General features: G+C 37.8%; 1 protein-coding gene across 5 annotated transcripts in view; it reads right to left on the minus strand.

Moving 5' to 3' along the window:
* Positions 1 to 19,668, minus strand: part of LOC101269456 (zinc finger protein 474-like) — a 166,837-nt gene that overhangs the window by 128,048 nt on the left and 19,121 nt on the right. For 4 of the 5 annotated variants that reach the window (XR_004482135.2, XM_033423733.2, XM_033423734.2 and 1 more), the window contains exons 2-3: positions 16,220 to 16,430; positions 3,194 to 14,349 (exon numbers count right to left, since the gene is read on the minus strand). The gene's annotated coding sequence lies outside the window, so the exon portion shown is untranslated. The remainder of the gene's footprint in view (positions 1 to 3,193; positions 14,350 to 16,219; positions 16,431 to 19,668) is intronic. The other variant, XM_004267432.3, reaches the window with a different exon arrangement.

A 19,668-nucleotide genomic window follows, 5' to 3' on the forward strand; every position in this document is an offset into this window, starting at 1 on the left:
AATATATAAGATTCAATTTCTAAAACAAGTTGGAAAATGCAACTGACAGAAATGATAGCTTACATTCTCAGGCTCAAAAGAAATGTATATTCATGATGGTGATAGCAAACTTGGAAAGATTGAGGAAATGTTTTTCCTTATTAAACATTTGAGTGCTGATAATTTTCTGTCAATTCATAGGAATGCATAAAAACTTTTAATCTGATGCTTATTTTATCAGGCATAGGGTTTCTTTTCTCTGTAATTGTGAGACATACACTATTAAACAGGCAATAGAGTAGAGATTATATTAAGTATTGTTTCCTTACGAACAAAGAAATATTTTCCTCCCACTTTCCTTGTCTAGAACAGTGTCTGGAATACAGTAGACACTCAATAAATTATTGAACGAATGAAAATTAAGTTCAAGCTACATTCTGTGTAAATGGGTTTGAAAAATACATCCCTTTTCCTGGGATTATCATTCTTGATTAAATTTATAACTGTATATTTTTAGCTTTTGCTTATTACAGAATTGCTTAAAGTCAGATTACTGCCTAGGTAAAGATTTGGACAACATACAAGACAGAATGCCCAACCTGATTCAAACTCTTGTGCGTGGTTCCACTGGCAAGCAGTCATGGAAGGACTCAACTTGTATATCTGTTTTGAATATTTGTTTTATTACATGCAAGCCAAGATGAGCTGGCTTATTAAAAATTAATGATGCCAATAAAGACAAATAAATAGATTAATGTAGCCGAATAGAGTCCAGAAATATGGCTGATTCACATATGTGAACAATTCTTTTTTGACAAAGATGCCAAGACAATTCAATAGAGCGAGGAAAATCTTTTAAACAAATGATGGTGGAACCACTGGATTCATGTAGCAGAAAAATGAATATCAACCATCTACTGTCACCAAACACAAAAATTAACTCGAGGTGGATCATAGAACTACATATAAAAATTAAAACTATAAAGCTTCTAGAAGTATAGGAAAATACTTTATGACCTCAATATTTTCAAAGAGTTCTTAGACAAAACACAAAAAGCACTAAACATAAAAGAAAAAGAATTTAAAATTTTACTTCATATAAATTAGAAACTTCTACTCTTTAAAAAATACCATTAAGAAAATTAAAAGATAAGCCACAGATTGGGAAGAAATGTTTTCAATACATATATTTGACACATATATGGCAAGCAACCCAATATGGGTTGCCTAATTCGGGCAAAAGCTTTGAATAGATTATTCACAACAGAAAACGTATAAAATATCAACAAGCTCATGAAACAACAGTATATATCATTTTGCTGTTTGTGAAGAAAACGCAAAATAAAACCACAGAGATACCACTGTACACACACTAGAATGGATAAAATTTTTTAAATTACCAATACCAAGTGTTAGGATGTGAAAAAACCAAAACTCCCATATATGCCTCGTGGGCATGTGAAACATTACAACCACTATGGAGAACCATCTGGCAATTTCTCATAAAGTTAAATATATATCTACCTAATGATATGGACATTCTGTCCCTAAATAATTATCCTAGAGAAATGAAAATATATGTCCACAAATAGAATATAAAACAAATGTTCATAACAGCTCTTAACAGTGAAAAACTGGAAACAACATAAATACACATTAACAGGTAAATGGATAAACCAATTATGGCACATTCATACAACAGAATATTACTCCACAATAAAAATGAACAAATTACACACAATGACATAGATCTCTTTCAAACATATTATACTGAATAAAAGAAATCATATGCAAAAGAGAATATACTGAATTATTTCATTTATATGAAATTCTAAACAGGCAAAGCTAATCTGTGACAGAAAGTAGATCAGTGATTACTTGGTGGGTAGGTGGGTGGAGAATGAAATACAAAGTTAATGGACATATTCTTATATTTTATCATTGGTGGTAAAATGGATGTAATCACTTGCAAAACTCATCAGATTATGTACTTAAAATGGGTGCATTTTATTGTATGTGAATTATGTATCAATAAAGATGATATAAAAATAAAAACACATTTAAAACGGGCAAGAAATATGAATAGATACTTAACAAAAAAGAGATGCAAATCTCCAACAAGCTTGTGTAAAAATGCTTAACTTCATTAGTCATGAAGGAAATGCAAATTATAACCACAATGACATATCATTTCATGCTCCTTATAAAGATAAACATACGTCTACCCTATCATCCATCAGTTTTAGTCCTAGGTCTGAACCCAAGATAAATGAAAACATATGTCCACCAAAAGACATGTGCAAGAATGTTTAAATCAACTTTAGTTATAGGAGACCCAAACTGGAAACAAACCAAATATCAATCAATAGGAAAATAGATAAACAGATGTGGAATAATTCTATACTGCATTAATACTCACCTATAAAAGGAATTGAACTACTTATATACACAGCAACAGAAACAATCTCAAAAACATTCTGCTGAGCCAATGAAGTCAGATACAAGAATACATACTGTATGATTCTACTCATATAGAATTCATGAACGGCCAAATTATTCTCTAGTAATAGAAATCAGAACAGTGGTTGCCTAAGGAGGGGAGACTGACTGGAAGGGATGTGAGGAAACTTTCTGAGTGATAGAAATGTCCTATGTCTTGATTAAGGTGATGGTTTACATGGTTGTATATATATATCAAATTCATTGTTTTTTTAGGAACTTGAATTTAAACTTAAGATCAGTTACATTTCACTCCATGTGAATTTTATCTCAATTAAAAAAAAACTACCAAGTCAACTGAGTAACTATAGCCTTTATCACCCCTTTTCTTTCATGGATAATCTGGCTTATAAACATATAATTCTGAATTTATGTTAAAAATATATTTTATCAACTTTTCTTAAGAAAATTTTAAAAATCATCCCTTTAAATGGAATTTGATTCTTTTAGCCATTAAAACATTTAATCCATAGTTCAATTATTGTCAGAATCATCCAATGAAGTAAAACAATATTTGTTCATTTGTTAAGTAGTATTTGAGGGTTTTTTTTTAACTTAAGAATTGGTTACTTTTCTTTGGATTCCTTTTCTATAGCAAGGAAATATTACTACATAGTGGTGAGAAGGAAGTGGAAGAGATCAAGATTATTATTGCTAGTTGAAAGGTAAGATTTGAGACAGACAACCAAGAAAGAACACCTTCTGGGAGACTCACCTTGTAACATTTTTTCTTCATCTTTCTATTTTGGCTTTTATCATGGCCTGCTGAACCCCTCAATGAGGGAGCTGGTGGAAACAGGAGCAGACTAGCTGGGAGCTCCACGATTCACATCCCCTCTTGCAAGAGTTCATGTAGTATGTGAGGCTGGCTGCCTGGAACAGGAACCCCAGCCTTTGTTGCCAGGATGTATCCTGGCAACCTGTCAACAAAAGGGACAGGACTGAGTTCTATAGTAACAGATTGGAAAACTCCGAAACAAGGGGTGAAGAAACTCAGAAACAGACAGCAAAATAGGTATGGATCTCAACTTTCTTTGAAGTTGACTCTGGGAGTTTTACCAGTGGACTAAACATCACAGAAAGGGAGGCAGATTAATCTAAGTCACAAGGCTCTTCTTGGCAATGGAATGGGGTGGAAACACTTTTTTTTTCCTAAGGAAGAAAAAAAATTACTGATTGTCCTATTGATTTTTTCTAGGGTCTTTAAAAAGTATCACCTATATAGGAATGCTTGGCCTCTTCTAAAAGAGGGAGATGGATATTCTCCATGGTTCTCAAAGTGTGCATTGGTCCAAAATATAATGAAATGCAAGATGCAGAAGATAATTAGTTTATTTTCTAATGTGTCTTAAAATATAGAAAACATTTTTAAAAACTAAGGTCAACATTTAAAAATGTATCTAAAATAAAGATTTTTTAAAACCCTACATATAAAAAGACTCTGAGATATTAAGCTAATCATAGTACAATCCTAAAAACATTATTTTTAAAGTTCTGTATTAAACCTGATGAGGTAAAAAAGTTTATTAACATAGGAAAAAGTCCATAATATATTTCTAAATGAAAAAGAGAAGCTACAAAGCAGAATAAATAATATGATCTCATTAAAATGTGCGTGTGTGTGTCTGTGTATGCAAGCACATGCCCACATGCATGAGCTGAAAGAACATACACTAAAATGTTAACAGCAGTTAGCACTGGATGATGAAATTAAGAAACATTTTATTAAATGTTCTTTAGGGCTAGGAATTAGGGGAAACAACTCTAAATTTCAAGATTCCAAAATCCTGGACTTCCCTGGTGGCACAGTGGTTAAGAATCGGCCTGCCAGAATAAAGAAAAAAGAATGAAAAGAATTGAGAACAGTCTCAGAGACCTCTGTGACAACATTATATGCACCAACATTCGAATTATAGGGGTCCCAGAAGAAGAAGAGAAAAAGAAAGGGTCTGAGAAAATATTTGGAGAGATTATAGTCGAAAACGTCCCTAAAGGAAACAGTTAGTCAAGTCCAGGAAGGGCTGAGAGTACCATGCAGGATAAACCCAAAGAGAAACATGCCAAGACACATATTAATCAAACTATCAAAAATTAAATACAAGGAAAAACATTAAAAGCAGCAAGGGAAAAGCAACAAATAACATACAAGGGAATCCCCATAAGGTTAACAGCTGATCTTTCAGCAGAAACACTGCAAGCCAGAAGGGAGTGGCAGGACATATTTAAAGTGATGAGAGGGAAAAACCTACAACCAAGATTACTCTACCCAGCAAGGATGTCATTCAGATTCGATGGAGAAATTAAAACCGTTACAGACAAGCAAAAGTTAAGAGAATTCAGCACTACCAAACCAGTTCTACAACAAATGCTAAAGGAACTTCACTAGGCGGGAAACACAAAAGAAGGAAAAGACCTACAAAAACAAACCCCAAACAATTAAGAAAATGGTAATAAGAACATACATTCAATAATTACCTTAAATGCAAATGGATTAAATGCTCCCGCCAAAAGACATAGAATGGCTGAATGGTTACAAAAACAAGACCTGTATATAGGCTGTCTACAAGAGACCCACTTCAGACCTAGGGACACATACAGACTGAAAGTGAGGGGACGGAAAAAGATATTCCATGCAAATGGAAATCAAAAGAAAGTTGGAATAGCAATTCTCATATCAGACAAAATAGACTTTAAAATAAAGACTACTACAAGAGACAAAGAAGGACACTATATAATGATCAAGGGATCAATCCAAGTAGAAGATATAACAATTGTAAATATTTATGCACCCAACATAGGAGCACTTCAATATATAAGGCAAATGTTAACAGCCATAAAAGAGGAAATCGACAATAACACAATCATAGTAGGGGATTTCAACACCCCACTTTCACCAATGTACAGATCATTCAAAATGAAAATAAATAAGGAAACACAAGCTTTAAATGACACATTAAACAAGATGGACTTAATTGATATTTATAGGATATTCTATCTAAAAACAACAGAATACACTTTCTTCTCAAGTGCTCATGGAATATTCTCCAGGATAGACCATATCATGGGTCACAAAACCTTGGTAAATTTAAGAAAATTGAAATCATATTAAATATCTTTTCTGACCACAATGCTGTGAGATTGGAAATCAATTACAGGAAAAAAACTGTAAAAAATACAAACACATGGAAGCTAAACAATACACAACTAAATAACCAAGAGATCACTGCAGAAATCAGAGAGGAAATCAAAATATACGTAGAAACAAACGACAATGAAAACACGATGACCCAAAACCTATGGGATGCAGCAAAAGCTGTTCTAAGCGGGAAGTTAGTAGCAATATGATCCTACCACAAGAAACAAGAAAAATCTCAAATAAACAACCTAAGTCTACACCTAAAGCAATTAGAGAAAGAAGAAAAAAAACCTTAAAGTTAGCAGAAGGAAAGAAATCATAAAGATCAGATCACAAATAAATGAAGAAGAAATGAAGGAAACAATAGCAAAGATCAACAAAACTAAAAGCTGGTTCTTAGAGAAGATAAATAAAATGGATAAACCATTAGCCAGACTCATCAAGAAAAAAAGAGGGAAGACTCAAATCAACAGAATTAGAAATGAAAAAGGAAAAGTAACAACTGACACTTCAGAAATACAAAGGATCGTGAAAGATTACTACAAGCAACTCTATGCCAATAAAATGGACAACCTGGAAGAAATGGACAAATTCTGAGAAAAGCACAACTTTCTGAGACTGAACCAGGAAGAAATAGAAAATATGAACAGACCAATCACAGCACTGAAATTGAAACTGTGATTAAAAATCTTCCAACAACAAAAGCCCAGGACCAGATGGCTTCACAGGCAAATTCTAACAAACATTTAGAGAAGAGCTAACACCCATCCTTCTCAAACTCTTCCAAAAAAATTGAAGATAAAGGAACACTCCCAAACTCATTCTACGAGGCCACCATCACCCTGATACCAAACCACACAAAGATGTCACAAAAAAAGAAAACTATAGGCCAATATCTCTGATGAACATAGATGCAAAAATCTTCAACAAAATACCAGCAAACAGAATCCAACAAAACATTAAAAGGATCATAAACCATGATCAAGTGGGATTTATCCCAGGAATGCAAGGATTCTTCAATATATGCAAATCAATCAGTGTGATTCACCATATTAGCAAACAGAAGAATAAAATCCATAAGATCATCTAAGTAGATGCAGAAAAAGCATTCAACAAAATTCAACACCCATTTATGATAAAGACTCTCCAGAAAGTAGGCATAGAGGGAACCTACCTCAACATAATAAAGGCCATGTATGACAAACCCACAGCCAACATCATTCTCAATGGTGAAAAACTGACACCATTTCCTCTAAGATCAGGAACAGGACAAGGTTGCACACTCTCACCACTATTATTCAACATAGTTTTGGAAGTTTTAGCCACAGCAATCAGAGAAGAAAAAGAAAAAAAGGAATCCAAACTGGAAAAGAAGAAGTAAAACTGTCACTGTTTGCAGATGACATGATACTCTGCATAGAGAATCCTAAGGATGCTACCAGAAAACTACTGAAGCTAATCAATGAATTTGGTATAGTAGCAGGATATAAATTAATGCACAGAAATTTCTTGCAGGCCTATACACTAATGATGAATAATCTGAAAGAGAAATTAAGGAAACATTCCCATTTACCATTACAACAAAAAGAATAAAATACCTCGGAATAAGCCTAAGGAGACAAAAGACCTGTATGCAGAAAACTATAAGACACTGTTGAAGAAATTAAAGATGATACAAACAGATAGAGAGATATATCATGTTCTTGGATTGGAAGAATCAACATTGTGAAAATGACTATACTACCCAAAGCAATCTATAGATTCAATGCAATCCCTGTGAAACGACCAATGGCTTTTTCACAGAACTAGAACAAAAAATTTCACAATTTGTATGGAAACACAAAAGACCCTGAATAGCCAAAGCAATCTTGAGAAAGAAAAATGGAGCTGGAGGAATCAGGTTCCTGGACTTCAGACTATGCTGCAAAGCTACAGTAATCAAGACAGCATGTACTGGCACAAAAATAGAAATATAGATCAATGGAACAGGATAGAAAGCCCAGAGATAAACCCACGCGCATATGGTCACCTTATCTTTGATAAAGGAGGCAAGCGTATACAATGGAGAAAAGACAGCCTCTTCAATAAATGGTGCTGGGAAAACTGGACAGCTACATGTAAAAGAATGAAATTCTAAAACTTCCTAACACTGTACATGAAAATAAACTCAAAATGGATTAAAGACCTAAATGTAAGGCCAGACACTATAAAACTCTTAGACGAAAACATAGGCAGAACACCTATGACATAAATCATAGCAAGATCCTTTTTGACCCACCTCATAGAGTAATGGAAATAAAAACAAAAATAAACAAATGGGACCTAATGAAACTTCAAAGCTTTTGCACAGCAAAGGAAACCATAAACTAGACGAAAAGACAACCCTCAGAATGGGAGAAGTATTTGCAAACAAAGCAACTGACAAAGGATTAATATCCAAAATATACAGGTAGCTCATGCAGCTCAATATCAAAAAAACAAACAATGCAATCCACAAATGGGCAGAAGACCTAAATAGACATTTCTCCAAAGAAGATATACAGATTGCCAACAAACACATGATAGGATGCTCAACATCACTAATCATTAGAGAAATGCAAATCAAAACTACAATACAGGGGCTTCCCTGGTGGTGCAGTGGGAAGGGTCCGCCTGCTGATGCTGGGGACATGGGTTCGTGCCCCGGTCCAGGAGGATCCCACGTGCCGCGGAGCAGCTGGGCCCGTGATCCATGGCCTGCACGTCCGGAGTCTCTGCTCTGCAAAGAGAGAGGCCACAACAGTGAGAGGCCCGCGTACTGCAAAACAAACAAACAAACAAACAAAACAACAAACTACAATACAGTATCACCTCACACCAGTCAGAATGGCTATCATCAAAAAATCTAAAAACAATAAATGCTGGAGAGGGTGTGGAGAAAAGGGAACCCTCTTGCACTGGTGGTGGGAATGTAAACTGATATAGCCGCTATGGAGAACAGTATGGAGGTTCCTTAAAAAACTAAAAATAGAATTACCATATGATCCAGCAATCCCACTACTGGGCATATACCCTGAGAAAACCATAATTCAAAAAGAGTCATGTACCATAATATTCACTGCATCTTTATTTACAATGGCCAGGATATGGAAGCAACCCAAGTGTCCACTGACAGATGAATGGATAAAGAAGATGTGGCACATATATACAATGGAATATCACTCAGCCATAAAAAGAAACAAAATTGAGTTATTTTTAGTGAAGTTGATCAACCTAGGGACTGTCATATAGAGTGAAGTAAGTCAGAAAGAGAAAAACAAATACCGTATGCTAACACATATATATGGAATCTAAAAAAAAAATGGTTCTGATGAACCTAGGGGCAGGACAGGAATAAAGACACAGATGTAGAGAATGGACTTGAGGACACAGGGAGGGGAAAGTGTAAGCTGGGATGAAGTGAGAGAATAACACTACATATATATACTACCAAATGTAAAATAGATAGCTAGGGGGAAGCAGCTGCATAGCACAGGGAGATCAGCTCGGTAATTTGCGACCACCTAGAGGGGTAGGATACGGAGGGTGGGCAGAGACGCAAGAGGGTGGGTATATGGGGATATATGTATACATATAGCTGATTCACTTTGTTATACAGCAGAAACTAACACAACATTGTAAAGCAATTATACTCCAATAAAGATGTTAAAAAAAAAAAAAGAATACGCCTGCCAACGCAGGGGACATGGGTTCGATCCCTTGTCTGGGAAGATCCCAAATGTGGAGCGGAGCAACTAACGCCATGCACCACAACTACTGAGCCTGTAGTCTAGAGCCCGTGTGCTGCAACTACTGAAGGCTGCGTGCCACTACTACTGAAGCCCACACGCCTAGAGCCGGTGCTCCGCAAGAGAAGCCACCAGCCACCAGAATGAGAAACCTGTGCACCACAACAAAGAGTAGCCCCCGCTTGCTGCAAGTAGAGAAAGCCCACACGCAGCAACAAAGACCCAACGCAGCCAATAAATAAATATATAAAAATAAACTGCACATAAAAAAGAAAAGATTCCAAAATCCTGCCCCTCACCCCCAGATAACTGAATTGGTATGTATAAGTAATTCACAGGACTATTAATTCTGTTGAAATGACTTCAGACCACACAATCTAAAAGACCTCACTGGATAATGAAGTTTCACATCGAACACTATATATTGTTCTAGAGATGAGCAGATAAGTCCTCTACAGAGATTTATAGTTATCTCAATTATACTATCACATTAAATAGTTCTAATTTGGGTGCTTTTCTCCTGAAAACTTTCATAAGATGCCATATATAGATGATAAAGCATGTCTAAAATGATTAAAGAGCTGCTATGAGAGTGACTAAATATTGAGATGGCGAAAGAAAACTTAGTTTTACATTTGGCTTCTTACAAACTTGTGGGTCCCTCGTTAACATATTTCTTACTTTATACAAACTGCATGCTTTCTTGGCTCTATTGTGAGCTAAACAAGATATTTCTCTAAAGAAGTAGTCCAATAAATAAACACCATCCCAAATGCACACACAGTATTCAGTCTAGTGGCCAGCTATTTGGGCCAGATGGCAGAAGAACAAATAGGAAATGCTGGCCTAGGACAGGACAATCCCGGGAAAACACCAGGAGAGCAGATATTTCCATGCTAAAATAGGGCAAAAAGTTCTTTATCTGGACTAGAGTGACTGGTCTCAGGAGGCCTGAGAATAACAGCTCTTCCAGCAGTGGGCACATGTGTTAGCTGGGTCACTAATGGTGCATTCACAGCCCTCTCTTCCCTTAGTGGGGTTGCTGAGTGGCCAGCTGCTTTTCTGCATTCATCGGAGATGCTTCGGAAAGTGACTGGAGAGGAACCTTTGTTTTCTTCCAAATTCTGGACCCATTTGAAATTCTTTGGTTTGTAGTTTCAGCTTAAATTGAACTTCCTGGTGTTCAAATCTATTTCATCTTGGCAAAACAGGCCTTCCTAGGTATCTTTCTCTTCTCTCTCTCTCTCTCTCTAACTTTTAAAGGAACAAAAACTTTTAAGCAGCTTATTTAAAAAAAAGAAACCACCAAGCTCAAAAAGCCATCTTGGACATCACACAGCTTTACAACACAATCTTTTGATGAGTTAAGTGTAAATGAAGCAGAAACATATGGATTCCATTTCCTATAAATCACACGTGATCCTCAAAAAGCAAGGGAGAATGTACTCAGCACAGTGTATTCTGTTTTGTTGAACTCAAAACATCTGAAGAATACTTGGAGGCTGATGGATCCAAAATATTTATGCATCTCTGTTTATAACCTTGGGGGAAAAAAAAGCCCTTATTCATGGTGACAGTTAAACTGCTCACATGTGCTAAGTGGGCAACCAGCAACCAGGGCAAGCTTAAAGATAATGGTATTCCTTCTTCTGTTCCCACTCCAGACACTCAACTTAACCTCAGATCAAAAACACTGAAGTCCTTACTTAAAGAGAGCTAGTCAGGTTTGGTATTGCTTGAGCTATTCTCCCCTAAAACAAGCAAGTTATTTCAAGCTATCTGACTTCCAATCATGTTTTTGTCACTGTAGGATATGCCAGCCTCCACCAAAAATCCAGATCTGACCCCTTGTGGCAACAGCCCCACCACAAGGAATTCTGGTTTATTTTCCCCTCATAAAACCACAGCTGTTGTGCCTGCACAAGCCCCTTTTTTCATTAAAGGACTAAATCATGGTGATTTTATGGAGCAGGCAAAGTGCTGCTCCTTGATGGTATCTCTGATTGTCCTGATGTCTCTTCATTGATGCAAAGCCCAAATCTTACTCTGAAAGTTACTGATAGTCCTTTTGAATTTATTTAAACTGTGCAGGGGCACAGTTTTTTTTTTTTTAACAGCAGCAGCAGGAACTCCAATAGGATGTTTGCGGAATTTGGCAAAATAGGTCCACTGGGCATCTTGTCCTCTTCTACCCAGTTATTGGCCTCTGCTACCTATTGGCCTTACCACCTAACTCAGAAACAGCCAGCGCCAGCCACCTGACATCAGTTGTCTCAAATCCTTTAGAACCCTGCAACAGGAAGCATTAGCAGACTTGTTTTACAAATGAGGAAACAGGGGCTCCGCGGCTTTACTCGGCTTGCCCCTAATTGCAAGGCTCATCCGAAGCAAATCTGGGATTGAAACGTATGTCTTTCACGTGCTCAACGACTCTCCTTCTACTGCCTCCTGCAAGACCTCTCTTCCAGACTGCCACACAGAACAGTCTGACCTGAAAAGAGACAGTTGTTTTTCAAGATATGCCTTTTGTCACAAGAAAGGTCTTTACAGAAAGTAATTTGAAAATGTCTAAATTTAAAACATTGCAAAATGTGTCCTGTAGTCGATTAGAAAGAAAGGCGGAAGATATACTTTAAATATAGGCTTCTAAAACTTAAAAAAAAAAAAAAAAACTGTTGTATTTGATGGGTTAAAGTCCTACCCAAAAGATCTTACACCCCTACCCTCCCTCAGGACTCTTTGCCCGGGTCAGTGTTTCTCCATTTATTTTATTATTGCTTCCCCTCTGAGTATTTTTACATTTTTTCCCCTAATTCTCCCCCCTACCATCACCATGAAATTTAATTACCACAGATATACCTTGTATCTGTTTATGTATCGTGGCCCTTTGGTGGCCTGCAAACCAATATATTATCTAAGATTACATCACCCCCAAACCAATTTTTACTGCCCCCAGGGGGAATGCATGCCAGCAAACATACATCCAAAGAGGTGACAATGTTGGCCTCAGATAATCTTATGGTCAAGCTGATGCACAGAAAAACTGATCAAGAGGCCACAGAGACCATGGAAACCCTTCCTAAATTGCCAAAACAAAAAAGCACGGTAAATTGTCCCTGTGTTCAAGAGAAAAATGGATTTGTTTGAAAAGGAACAATATTGGGCGCAATCGACCCATCAACCACTGGTGGCGCAGTGGTTGAGAGTCCGCCTGCCGATGCAGGGGACACGGGTTCGTGCACTGGTCCGGGAAGATCCCACATGACGCGGAGCGGCTGGGCCCGTGAGCCATGGCCACTGGCAATGCGCGTCCAGAGCACAGGCTCCGCAACGGGAGAGGCCACAACAGTGAGAGGCCCGCGTAGCACAAAAAAAAAAAAAAAGAAAAAAAGAAAAGGAACAATAAATGCATTATATTTTCTATGCATCAGACTGGTTTTATCATAGAAATAGAAATCTTGGCGCTCAAGTGGACTTTAAAAATAGCATCCAGCCCAGCCAACCGTCTTCAGGCAAGAAGATATTATTGGTCTATTTTAAACTGATGAGGAGTCTAAGCTGAGGAGATTGTTATTTGTTTATGTGCCACATATTTAAACTCAGACTCCAATAAAAAGTTCGTCAAAGGACTCCCTTGCTTTATCTTTGGCACAATGAAAACATTGCCAAAGAGAAGGATTTCTTTCTTTTGATCTCCCTTCCTACGAACAGAGGATGTTTCTTCAGTATTATATCCACTACTCCACTGATAATAAAATATTTTGTATATACTGTGCTATAAAACTTCCTGTTTCAAGGGCCTGAGATTCTAGGCTTTAAATATTTGCTGTGCGTCTGGACAGCTCATCACAGTTCTGGCTCTCCAGGCCATCCTGGCACAGCTCTCCACCCTGTTCCTCCACCATTTTTCTGACAGCCACTAAACCAGGACTGAACACTAGTACTTGTAAGTCGTAGGTGCTTAGTCAATATTCAACCACTTAATTGGGCACACACCTTTTTCGTTATAAGAGATAATAGCGACCAGCTTGGTTGAAGATGACTAAAAGTTACAAGATGTTAAGTCCAGATTAATACTCAAAGTTTTCTATTTAATATAATGTAAACAGTTTGAAATAATTTTGTCTTTCTTTTCAGAGTATTGGCAGAAGTCCAAACACTTAGGGCATGTGAACAATAAAAGTTTAATAAATACTTAATCACTAGTTTATTACCCACAGATTTCTCAAGCTGGTTTAAATTAGAGTGTTCCTGGCTGATAACAGTCTCATATTTTATTTTCTCATGTGCATTTTATGAAGGGCATTTCAACTTTTTAATTGAAAACAGTAAATTATAAGGGAATTTCCTCTTATTCTACTTCTTTCCACAAGTCTCAAGGGGAGGGATGTTTCTTCTCTGGTATTTTGCTTCCTTGGTTGGTCCCTCCTCTCTAGCACCTCTTCTATTCTACTGGCTTCTTCTCCCCAACCATCAGAGTCTCAGGTGTCCTCTGTCTTAAAAACAATCTGTATATGCTGTGTGCACCCACCATCTTCTTCATAAAGAGGAGTCTAAGCCACTGCCCTCATTCTCCTCATATCTCCCTTCATTTTAAACATTCTCTTTGCCTATCTTCTGGTTCCTATCCTCTTCTCTCACTGAAGCATCATCTTAGAACATCATGAGTGCCATTCTGATCAACTCATCCTGGAGTATTTCTCAGTTCCCATTACCCAAAATGACTCTGATGCATCTAACACAGTCACCCTCCCACCTATTACAAATGTTCTTCTCTCTTAACCATCCCATTGAGAGTACAAATTCCTCGGCTTGACTTCAAGACCTGATAAATATAAATATCCATCCAAGAAGAGTTCAAAACCTAAGGCACAGCCTGCAGTTCCTGACGTGGATGCTGTTGATCACCAGACTGACTGGGTGGGGAGAGATGGCAGCTGGTTGGCAGGGAGCGCTGTAGTCTGAGACCTAGAAAGAAAGGAGAGAGATTACTCTTGTAGTTTGCCAGTTCTTGAGGCAGGCAGTTTGCTACTGAGTTCTCCCTTTTTATGGAATTTTCGGTGTCTCCTCACTCCCTGATTTCCTACAGAGCTTTGCTGAGATAGAAACTCGATTACAGTAATAACATGTGAAAGCTTTACCTAAGAGTTGGTCAACATCAGCAAGACCAAGTTTGTTTGCCTTGTAGAAGCTCTCCCTAAACTCTGAAAGCCTTAACTCTTGGGACAACCATGTTCCTGTCGCCCTAGAGAGCTGCCTAATGAAGCTGGATTGAAGGCACAAGGTAAGGAACATCAGAAAAGAGACAATATTGTCCAGATGCCCACCCTAGTCTGACTCTGTACGAACCAAAATGAAACTTGATAGGAAGATCATCCTCTGAATCAGTAGTTTCCAACCTGTGGCGATTTCCCCCTCCACCTTCAGAGACATTACATTTGGCAATGTCTAAAGTTATTTTTGGTTGTCACATACGGGTTTGGGGAAGTGCTACTGGCATCTAGTGGGTACAGGCTAGGGATGCTGCTAAACATTCTACAACGCACAACAACAGCCCTCCACAGCAAAGAATTATCTGGTTCAAAATGTCGACAGTGCCATGGTTGAGGCTTGTGCTCTGGATTCTCTGAGTGTTCAAATGAGAATGCTGTTTTTCCAGAATAGCTTGTGTTAACAGTTCTTTCCAGACTCATGGTACATAACTAAGGGACTACATTACAAATGAAGCAGCAGGCATGGAGATTTTAAGCAGCTTAGTTATATTTCTACAGCCAAGTGAGGAAACCTTTGAAATGTGAATGTAGGCCCTGCCTGATGGGCTTTGAAGCTTAGTCTCTTTTCCACATTATCTGCTCCAAACTAGGCGGCAGACATTCAGTCTTACGTGACTAAGGGTGAAATCACTTCTGCAACTCAAAAGCCAGCTAGAGAAAGTGCAAGGACAGAGAACTGAGCTGTCTTCCCCAGTGAAAGCTATAATGGAATTAGAGTGGGTGAGAATAAAGTTAGGAGATGTCTGAACTGTGGGCAAGTGCATACACTGAGGTATGAGGACAGAGCCCAGTTACAGGAAACTGCTAAGACAAGGTCAACTGGGCTGGTCAAAGGCAGCCACACCCAAGTTTGTTCCCAGATAAAGCAAAGACGGGCAGAGGCTCTTGTGAAGCGATGACCCCAGTTAGACACAGAGTCTTAAGCCATTCTGCCCATGAATGTGCTCTGTTTTGTATTGTCCTTTGGGCTGCTAGCCACCTTGCTCTCCTGTCTACCACAGCTTCCACCCAATAAAAAGCAACTTGTCTCTTCCCCTCTTACTTTCCGAATGTTCCTTCTCAGGGCAGCTGCTCAATATACAAACAATGAATTTTGAACTTTATGGCTAGTAAGATATGGCTTTTGGTTCATATTGTTATTATTAACTATATATGTTGTATCTCTCCAACATCAGACTCAGATGAAAATTTTTATTTTCTATAATTGTGGAGTCCCTGATTTAACAAATATTAGCTATTTCTCTACTCTAAACTCTAGGCCACTTCATTTTAGAAAACAGGTTTCTAAGGTCTAGAGGGAGAAAATGATCCATCCAGTTTAATGTGGAGTCAAATACATACATATATATATATATATATATATATACTCATGTATTCTTTCTCACTCTGTCTTTTGATATCATTATTCATTTTCTTGAATGATATATATATATATATATATATATATATAGAGAGAGAGAGAGAGAGAGAGAGAGAGAGAGGGAGAGAGAGAGACATGCAGAAGAGTTTAAAAATGAAAAAAGGGCATACACAAAGAATAAATTTTTTTCCCACCCTAGACTCACCAGGTTCCCACTTCAGGACCTACTGCAGCAGCAACCTCTGTTACCAGTTTCTTGTGCATTCTTCCAGGAAGTCTATGCATTTACAGAAGTATACTTGCGTGTGAATATCACCTTCTGACCTGCAGGTTGGTGCCCTTCCCATTCCTCTCTATGGCCACCACAGGTTCTATTGCTCAAGACCAGCCATGACAAAACAGATGACACATTTGTCCTGTTGAAGGAAAACTTGGTGATTCAGACACAAATTGTTCCATACACCTTTCATCCTCATTACCAGATAACTTTGCCAAGGTCAAGTGGTGACATTCTGATTTACTACTAAGCAGACTGAATACAACTCACATTTGATGAGAATCTGAAATTCAAATAAAAAAAAGAAAAAAATATATTTCCTGAGTTTCATAATTGAACTTGCTTTTTTACTTTGTTGAAAATATTATTTTCAATTTGGTTCAATGAATATGGTCTATCTGAAGGAATGAAAACAAGACCTCCCCCAAACCTCCAATTAATCACCAAATCTTTAAATTTAAGATCTAGTTTGACCACATTCCTGAAATCTCCATTTAGCAGCTCAGAGAGCAAGGACCAAGGAGACTCACTGTTTTCACTGGCCAGATTAGGTTGAGCCAAATCCAGACTCCAGGTATGAAATGCAAATTTGGCTGATTGAGGATTTGCCATTTACTAGAACCTGTATTTGAATAAATCAAAGGTACATTTCTCTTGGCTCTTATAGGGAGCCTTTTAAATGGTGACTTCAGCCCTCCTAAGGATTTTGTCCAGGTTGCCTGAAAGTGAACAATTTTCACAAGTTTGTTTTGGCATCCATGGCATAAATTTTTATTGAAAGTCACAGTTGTTTTAGTGGGCACCACAGTCTCCCAAGAGATCTCTGTAGAGGCCTCTCAGCCAACTTGATGAGAACTATGTGCACCTAAAACATGCCAAGTGTTGTAAGGACTGACCTGCCCTCCAACTCTTTGCTCATCTGTACACGACCACTGACTCATTTGTACTTTGGATTTAAAGACACGCTCTTGAGTGTGTCTGCAGCATTTCCGAAATCAAACAGCCATCTCTATGTTGAAGATTCTTCTGTTTTTGTTTTTTTTCTGCAAAGATTTCTGTTTCTCTGGAGTTACACCCAATTTATTCTATCATATCAAACAGGTAAGGTAATAGCAAGATGGGTTCATTGGGAACATACATTTTCCCTAGAATTAAACAAAATAAAGATTTGGTTGGGAAGGATAGGAATGTAGCCCCAAATCCACTCTCAAAATGTCCTTTAAACAACCAGTGGGAAAGATCACTGATTTAGGAGGCTTCAAACAAATATGTAGAGGTATTTTGAGACAAAAAAGGACATCTGTTATTTCTATACTACCACACATAAATCATCACATAATCACCAGGAGGTCAAACCAAAATTGGCTTAAATTGGAGTTTACAAGGTCCTTGTCCCATGATTGAGAGGTCCCCCATATTTTTCCTTTATTATTATTTTTTCTATATGCCATTTTATCCTTGTGTTATTACTTTGTATGATTGGAAAAACTGTTAGAATTTTACTTTATGAAATACTTAAGAAAGCTTAGCTTATTAATGGCTCAACATTGAAACAACATAATTCTCATTTAAAAAATTAAACTAAAAACCTCTAAGCCAGTTATTTCATTATAAACAACTTTCTTAACAAATTTTCAATAAGGCCAGAAAACTAATGCACAGCAAGGAAAAAAAATGTACATGAAAATAAATTTTATTAGTGGCTTTCAGTGAAAAAATGTTGCATACCAACCAGAGCAGAAGAGAAACCTGCTATTTTATAATTTTCACCTTCCCTTTAATTATACTAGCTTTAATATTTTTCCTTTGAATTCTCCTGGGTTAGACAGCACTCTTAAACCTCAAGATTATAAAAACAAGAAACCATTCCAAAATCACACAGGTAAAGTCTCAACCTGCTGTTAAAAATACTACTGATGAGGACAGTGCTTCCTTCTCTGGGAGGGTTCCATAGGTTACATGAACCCAGAGAGCCACAGTGGGTAACACTGAACAGCAGGGAGCACGGCATTCTGCACCACCCTTTCTCCAGAGAAATACTATGGCAGATCCTGGGAGTTGTTCCACCAACAGTCATTCCCTGCCTCATTTTTTCTCTCCTCTTTCCCACTAAAGAGGCTAAAAAAAGGAAGATTACTTTCCCATCCTCCCTTCCACCTGGGGATAGCTATGTCACCAAGTTCTGGCTAAAAAGACATTAGAAAAAGTTTATAAGGGCAGTACTTCTCAAGCTTTACTGTGTATGAAAATTACCTGGGGATCTTGCTAAAATGCAGAATCTGAGTCAGTAATCAGGATAGGGCCTCGAATGCTGCATTTTACGTTCCTAGGCGATGGACCATGCTGTCGTCTGAGGACCACAATTTGAGTAGCAAGATGTCAGAGGGCTTCTGGCAAGGATTTCCCCCCTTGATTTGGACAGAGGTGTGCAAAGAGCTGCTTCCTGTCCTTTCCTTCGGCTTCCTGCTTTGAATAGGATTGAAGAAGGAGGTAGGTATGGGGCTGTGTCAGCTATCTTGCATCAAGAGGGATGGAAACCAACCAACTGAGAACAGCAAAGTAGGAGAATGGGAAGTGTCCAGGTACTGTAATTATTTTCTTTTTCTCCATTTCACTCTAATTCAATTCTAGTTCAGTATCTTCTTATATCCGCAACATTCTTGTTAATATGATCAAAGAAATTCAGCAAGCTTGAAAAGTATTTGTAGGTGAGTACACAACTTGGGGCTAACCAATGATCACCCTAAGACAAGTGTGGAGGATGGATAGACTGCGTCTATTAAATCATTACGTGCAAAAGGGCCTATGGAGACTCCCAGAAGAGAAATTATCTGAAGAGAGGGAATCTTTTAGATGCATTGGTTTATTTGGGGTACTCATTGCCAGGACAGAGGGTAAGGATGATTCTGAGAATAGCCCCATTTATGTCTGTAACTGTGGTCTAGCCACCATGATCTCATATTTGAGCTCAGAGACAAAGAGGATTGTAATTTTAAAAATGAATAAAAACTAATACAAATAAGATTTTTGAGTGTATATGGCATTGCTATATTGATGCTACAAGCTTACATGACAATGTAAGGGGGCATTTGTATTAAATGCAACAGTCAGAGATTTGGTTTAGGTGCCATTGTCATTGGCTTAGGGCACTGCCATCTTGGCTCAGCAATTGCTGTATTGTGGTAGAAACACCTCGGCTGTGCATTGTTAAAAGAGTGACTACTTTGTTCACTGCCATTGCCATAGAGATTTGGAGCAAAAGAGAAGATCACAGATGGCACACTGCAGCCAAAAGATTTGGCTGCAGAGCACAGGAAGGGTCTCCTCGAACTTTCAGGACTACTTTGGAAGAAGTTGAGGGTTACTAGCTTTTCCAC

Source organism: Orcinus orca, chromosome 3 (assembly GCF_937001465.1).
Source record: "Orcinus orca chromosome 3, mOrcOrc1.1, whole genome shotgun sequence".
Lineage (NCBI taxonomy): Eukaryota > Metazoa > Chordata > Mammalia > Artiodactyla > Delphinidae > Orcinus > Orcinus orca.